The sequence below is a fragment of the Microcebus murinus genome, chromosome 1, assembly GCF_040939455.1.
Source record: "Microcebus murinus isolate Inina chromosome 1, M.murinus_Inina_mat1.0, whole genome shotgun sequence".
In the NCBI taxonomy this organism is placed as follows: Eukaryota; Metazoa; Chordata; class Mammalia; order Primates; family Cheirogaleidae; genus Microcebus; species Microcebus murinus.
Window position 1 is genome coordinate 73,672,816 of NC_134104.1, and position 8,129 is coordinate 73,680,944.

Here is an 8,129-nt window from a genome sequence, read left to right on the forward strand (position 1 = left end):
GTGTTAGTTTCACTTGAGATGCCCATAACCTTCACTTTACTTTTATGTATCCTTAATGATCCATCTCTAATATTGTCTCCTCTATGAAACCTGCTATGAAATAGATGTAACATTGTAAACACAAAACATTCATAGTCAGAAATGTTTTCTCATTCTCTGGTTAATATTTCATAAATGTGGAGAAATGTTTCCTATAATGCACATGCCTTGTAGCATATTTCTCCTCATGTCTCATTGTCCAGAACTGGACATGCCTAAGCTAATATCATGCTGAAACTAATTATAAACAAGGTGCAATGAACAGATACCACAAATGTTTGAGCTATCCATAGGGATATAACCTAAGACATATGGAAGAGGAGTAAATAGTTCAATAAAACCAGTCAGTGTTATAAAAAGAACAGATTTTGGGTAGGCAGCCATCAGAGTATTTACTTCTTTCCAATGCAAAACTACTTGCTATCTCTCCAAATTGCTTTTTATTTACATAGTTATTAAAGAAAACATATTTCAGTCTGCCCTGTGTTTGACATAAGAAACAGACTTGAGACTGCATCTCTGTATTTCCAATATCTGGCACACAGTAGGTACCAACAAAGGTCTTTAGAAGCAAATGTCACCAGAGTGACCATCAAGTATATTCCTGAGGGCAGAATGATGACTGTGTGTACGCCATGTCTGTAAGGCACTAAGTTGAAGTCAAAGAGATAAGAGGAGCATTTGTGTATGCACACTGCTGGCAGGCACAGTCATTTCTGCTTCCCGGCTATCTTCACATTGGCAAGTTACATAAGTTCCATAGTTTTCATTTCTCTATCTGTAAAATGGGATAACTTTACATGAACATAAGTTATGGTAAGACTTAAGTGAATCAATACTTGTGAATTGCTTGGCCTGGTGGCAGAGACTTGGTAAACAGTAGCTATAGTTAGTATGATCTGCTTAGATCAGAAAATCATGCCTAATTTAGTCAGTGTGGGATATGGAAATAAAATAAGCTTCCTGGAACATCTATTCTCTCCATAAGCCAAATAGAACCAACTTTCATACTGATAGTTGGGCCTAGCAAGTCACATTTGTCCTTTACTAACTGTCACAGAAACAGCAAAATTGATAAACTCTGAATTCTCCTAATTATGTCTTCCAGATTAAAAAAAATAGCTCAAAAATATTTTTTGATTGGTATTTTTAAAGCAACACTGACTTATCTACATGTAAAAGTGAGAAAACCAGAAACCCCAAAATGAAGGCAGAGAAGAAAGTACGTAATGTGAGATGTGAAAGAAAAACTAAGAATGTTTATCCTTCATGTGTTCACAAAGGTTTGGGTGATATTTTGTAAAAACCAATTTTGCAAGCTAGAATTCTAAACTTTTAATATTTGACAACAAAGAAAATTCCAACAAAATTTGTGAGAGAAACTGAAAAATAGAGTTCAATATCTGTCACATTATATTTAGCAGATCAATAAACTCACCTATTAAGCAACTATAATGTTTATCCAATGGTTTTAAAAACACAACCAGAGTTTGCAATTTTTCAGGAATTCAATAATGTTGTCAGTTAATAAAACAACTCCTAATCTTACACACAACTAACCTAAGCACGGTTTGTTAATTATTACCATAAACAGTGCCACTTATAGCAAATGTTTAACTCCAAGTTATGTCAAAGCACTTTTCAGAGTGATATAATTTGTGTTAAAGCTGCAAAAGACTACATTTAATGGTGCATTTCAGACATGGCCTCTTGGTTGCTGGTACAATCTAGTAATGAATGTAGAACAAACCAATGTCAAGTTTTTCCATTTAAAAAGTCATAGAGACTCTATTTCCCAAAACTGGCCTGAGATTCATCTAACTATTGTGGTTTCATAGTAACTTTGATTTCCTTCGTCCCTCTGCATACTTTTTCGGTTGACACCATCTTATATTCACATGACCTTAGCTTTGTCAGTAAAATTCCAGCAAAAGTAGCCTAAGATTTGGGCTTACTTTTTCTCTTTCACATCATCTGTAAGTTGAAAGAAAGAAACATGTCTTTACTGAAAGAATCATGGCTGGTCTCCTGTTCCCACAAGCACTTTATTCTCCAGTTAGCCTACTGTTTTGATGCTCTTTAGCCAGACTCTAGGCCACCTCATCTTCTCATCACTCAGTTAATCAATTATCTTATCTATTTATTTATTGAGTGCTTAGTATATGAAGGATAGTATTCCTTTTTTTTTTTCCATTTCAAAATATTAAGGGGACATAAATGTTTTAGGTTACATGGATCACTTTTGTAATGCTTAAGTTCTGGCTATAGGTGTGCCCATCACCCAAATCGTGCTCATTGTACCCATTTGGTAGGTTTTTCCCCCTCCTCTCCTCCCTGCTCCCTTGTGGTTGATTTCCACTGAGTTTTACTTCCCTCTGTGCACATGTGTGCTCATCCATTACTTCCAATTTAATAGTGAGTACATGTGGTGTTTGTCTTTCCATTCTTGAGATACTTCACTTAGGAGAATGGTTTCCAATTCCATCCAGATTGTTGCAAAAGGTATTAATTCCTCTTTTTATGGCTGAGTAATACTCCATGGTATGCATATATCACATTTTGTTAATCCCTAAACAGTATGGAGATTCCCCAAAGAATTAAAAGTAAACCTACCATTAAATCCAGCAATCCCACTATTGGGTATCTACCCAAAGGAAAAGAAGATTTTTCACCAAAAAGGCATATATATATATATATATATATATATATATATATATATATATACATACACACACACACACACACACACACACACACACCATGGAAAGATACTATTCTAGTGCTAGAGATACACAGTGAATAAACCAGGCAATACACTCTTTCCTCATGAAGTTTACATTTCAAAGGAGGGAGAAAAACAATAAATAAATGCCATATATGTATTATTACAAATTCTTTGGAAAATGTAAATTACAGAAATAGGATAGGGAGTGTTGGCTGTGAGGAGGGTGTTATTATACAATATCAGATACAGCACTCAGGGAAAACCACCGAGAATGTGACATTTTAGCAAAGCCCTAAGGATGTGAGGGAGTAAGCCATATGGAAAATGAGGCAGGTGCACTAGGGAGACAAAGGGAAGACCAAATGCAAAGCCGCTGAGGCAAGAGGATGCCTGGGAAGTTCAAGAAAAAACAAGAAGGCCAGTGCGCCTGGAACACAGCGAGCCAAAAGGAGAATAGTAGGATATGAGACAAGAAAACGAAGAGAGAACAGACCTTGTGGGGTATTATAAGCCATTGTAAGAACTTTTTTTTTATCCTTGAGGGAAATAAGAAGGTACTCAAGAGTTTTGTATAGAGAAATGTCAGGATCTGACTTGTAGTAAAGAGCATTATTCTGGTGGCTATTCTGGAGGGTACATTGCAGGTGGGCAAGTTCAAAAACAGAAGTACCTGCTAAGAAGCTATTGCAAAAATTCTGGTGACATATAATGGAGGTTGGTGAGTAATTTAAGTGAAAAGTTGCTGGTGAAGGTGCTGAAAAGTACTGGGGATCTGTATATATTTTGAAAGTTGAGACTACAGGCTTTACTAATAAATTGGAGAGGATGTCTGAAAGAGAGAACTAAAAACTATTTACAAGATTTTTAGTCTGAACAACCAAAAAAAAAAAAGAAGAGTTTTTATTTACTAATGTAGAAACTGTCCACAGGAGAAAAGGGGTAGAGGAAAGATGGGAAAGATCAGAGGCTAGGTTTAGGGTAAATCTATCTGCAGTAGTCTGATAGACATTCAAATGGTGATATGGAGTTGGCAGTTGATTACATGAGTTCAAGGAAGAGATCTGGATTGAAAATACGAATTTTGGAGTTTTCGGTTTATGGATGATATTCTATGAGACTGAATGAGATTCATGGGAGAGTGAATGTATATAGAAAAGAAAGGACTGAGGACTGAATCTTAGGACACCCTTAATATGACAAGTCTGAAGAGATGGAGAGAAGTGGTCAGTGAACTGCTAGACAAATCAGGAAATGTACTGGAAGCCAGGTGAAGAAAGTATTTAAAGGAGAATGAAGTGATTAACTCTGTCAAATGCTTAAAGTAAAATGAAGACTGAAATTGACTATTGGTTTAGCTAAACTATTGGTTTAGGAATGGGATCAATATTTCCTCTCACTAGGGAGAAGCAAATGAAGAAATCGGAGACTAAGACAGCACACTGACTCATTTGAATGCCTCCTTACATTATCCCAGCTCTTGTAGTTTCCATGAGTCTCTGAACTTATTTTGGAATTCTTCTACTATTTTACTTTATGTTATTTTTTACTATAGTAATCAGTTTCTCATATCTGTACAATGTCCAATTTCATGTTGATATTTTCTAGTTGATCTTACAAATGAAATTATTTGAGGGAGATACATCAACATATTTATTATTGATTTTGAAATTACAATATTTAGAGATAATAAATAACTATGTCATTGTTACACTGCTGGTTAGTGGTGTCTCCAGCTAAGGTCTTCTGAATCCTAGAACCTTATCTTTGCTCCTTTAATTTCCATAAAGACAGTAACTGTTGCCTCCTTACATATTCTTTAGACTTCCTTTATGCATGCCCACTTCTATTCACACCTTTTATTTATTTTGACTTAATCCCTAGAATTTTAGTCCTTGATCCCTATGAACAGCTGCATGCCATGACCTTTAAGGACAAATATTGATATGACTTCAGAGCTTCAGGGAATTTGGACTTTTGCTAGGCTCTGAATCCAGAGGATAGTTTTCATATCCCCCAAACTCCATCCATTTCTGCAGGATATAATTCCTCCTAGCAAAGAGAAGAGTTGGATAAATGACCAACACTGTACAGGTGAATATATATGTGTTCATTCTCATGTTACAAAGGTGAGCATATAAGGTCCACATCCACATCCAAGTACTCAGTGAATCTTGGATGTGTAATCTCATATACCATCGAGTTCATGTCCTCTTTCTTCTTCTTTTTGATGCTTTTTGAGAGTTTTGTTTTCTTCCACCCTTATATTCAAACATAAGAAGTTCCTAGACTCTTACTGACTTAAGTGACTATTGTTATGAATAGCAGTTGTCCACTTTCAGCTTCCCTTTCCTGTGATGAGAATTCACTACCACAAGTTTATGCACATAAGTATGTAGTTGGACAAACAGAATTAATCACAAATTTTACATGATAAAGTATCATATATGCCCCATAAATATGTACAACTACATAAGTACCCATGAAAATGTTTTAAAAATCGTGCAAGTGGTGGATTGTATCAGTGTCAATTTTCTGTTTGTGTTATGGTACAATAGTTACGTAAGATGTCACCACTGGGAAAAACTGGATGAAGGTTATGTGGGACCTCTGTATTAGTTCTTAAACTGCATGTGAATTTAAAATTATCTCAAAAACTTATTTTAGTTTAAATACATATTTAAAATATATGTAAAAAATATGCAGTTAAAATGGCAGTCATGGTCGGATTTTGTTTTCCATACCATCAAGCTGTTATGATGCTAGAAAGAAATGGGAGAAAATAGTCTTAGATTCCATCATGCTGGCTTTTGGAAGTGGTGTGCAGAAGTCACAGAAATAAATGGATAAATGGCAATCAGGAAAGAGAAATATGGTAATGAATATGAATTGTTATTTTAGCATCAAATATAGCAGTGGTGTTCACAGTATTCTTGTGACTGTAGACCCCATCTCCATTCAATTGCCATAATCCTGGTCAGCCGCCTGTTGCAAGATCATACTTTTTTTTTGACAAGAATAATTTAACCCATGTATCTGGTTGGCCATTGTTGCAGTTTTTAAATTGAAACCAAATATTCTGCCCTTGTCTCTATTCTGTCTCTTTTCAAGTTATCAGCCTTTCCTTCCTTTCCCAGAAATTCTTAAGATCATTGACTTCACTGACGGAAGTCAGGCTTCTGACCGCCTAATAAATAAGCTCACCAGTGAAAAGCCTATTTTTCATTCTGTTTAATTACAGGCTTCAGAGACACTCAAAATGGAGGATGTCTTAGGGACAAATAATACTGTAGGCTCGATTTACTTTTCCCCTATTGGACTTGGCACCAAGCCCTTCCTCTGCTTTGAAATTCATGGCGGTGACTGTGGCTGCATACTAAACAGACAGTGGCCACCACGCAGCCTGCTTAGCCTGTTCAGATGCAGCTCCAGTAATCCATATACCTTAACGGCCAACTCTGACCCATAGTTCAGGTAACTCAGACTGCTGGTTTGTTTCTAGTGCAATCCATATGTATGATCATAAATGGGTTCATATATTATAATATGAAATGGATTTGGTGAACTACGCTGGGGTTGAACTACAATATTGCTTGTTCTGATTTCTAGGTAATTGACTTCAAAATTGGTCCTAGAAATGTATTATAAAATGATTCAATGACATATAGACATTCTAAAAAACATCAAATAATACATATCAAACATACAAGGAACTAACAGTGAAAAGGGAGTTTCCCTCCCCCACACTCTAGTTTCCTTAGGCTCCATTTATCCTTTTACAGAGATAACCACTGTTAACAGTTTAATATAGAGACACTCTATGCATATATACTTATAAATGCATAGGTTTTTGTATATAGAGAAAATGCTACAGCTATACTTCACTATTTTTTGCATAAAGAAGTAACATGATGTACACAGTATTCTATTATTTGTTCCTTTTATTTAATGCTAATTCGTAGAGATTTTTCCGCAGTAGAATCTGCAATCTGTCTTTACCTTTTTAAATAGCTTTCTAATATTTTGTTGAATAGATATAATGGTTTTGTACTTAACTGGTCACATTTTTGATGGACATTTGTTGTTTTCAATATTTTTTTTAATACCAACAATGCCTTTTTGAACATCATTGTATATAATTATCTGTGCCATGTGTAGGAATATCTGTAAATACTTTCTTTTATCATGTAAGGAAAATTCTTGTCAAAGGGCATATTTATTGTTCAGATTGATACATATTGGCTAATCGTCTTCTAAAGAAACTGCAGTTTTCCCCATCAAACATAAAGAGGATTTGTTTCTCTGTATCTATCTCTCCTCACTATGTTATTTATTTTTTGAATCTGATTTTAATTTTAAGGTAAATTTATGTAATTATAACTAGGGTTAAGCATCTTAGAAATCATTTGTTACATTCTTTCCACATTCCACTGTTTAGTTCTTTTTATTCATGAAAGACATTTTTTGCAGTTTATTTTATTTTTTTATTTATAATTTTCTTATTTCAATAGATTTAAGGGGTACAAGTATTTTTGTTACATGGATGAATTGTATAATTCTGAAGTCAGGGCTTTTAGTGTACCCATCACCAGAATAGTGTACATTGTAGCCGATTGGTAGAGTTTTATCCCTCATGCCCCACCACCCAACTCTCATCTTAGTTTCCAATCTCCATTAAGCCACTTTATGATCATATGACCCATAATTTAGCTCCCACTTATAAATAAGAATATGTGATATTTGATTTTGCATTCCTGAAATACTTCACTTAAGATAATGTTCTCCAGTTCCTTCCACGTTGCTGCAAAAGACATTATTTCATTCCTTTTTATGGCTGAGTAGTACTCCTCAGGCATAAAATGGCTGTATAGTATGTATACACCATATTTCTTTATCCAGTTCTCAGCTGATGGCCCCTTAGATTGATTCTACAACTTTGCAGTGATGAATTGTGCTTCAATAAACATTTGAATGCAGTTGTATTTTTTGTAAAATGATTTCTGTTCCTTTGGGTAGATACCCAGTAGTGGGATTGCTGGATCAAATGGTAGGTCTACTTTTACTTCTTTGAGGAATATCCATACTACTTTCCATAGAGGTTGTACTACTTTACATTCCCACCAACAGTGTATTAAGCATTCACTTTCTCTGCATCTGCGTCAACATCTATTGTTTTTAGACCTTTTAGTAATGGCCACTCTAACAGGGGGAATGTGGTATCTCATTTGTATTTTCCTGATGATTAGTGATATTGAGCATATTTTCATATGTTGGCCATTTGTCTATCTTCTCTCGAAAAAAAACTGATCATGCTGTCTTTCCACATAGCTATGTAGTTCTTCATCATTCCATGAATGATATCCATCCT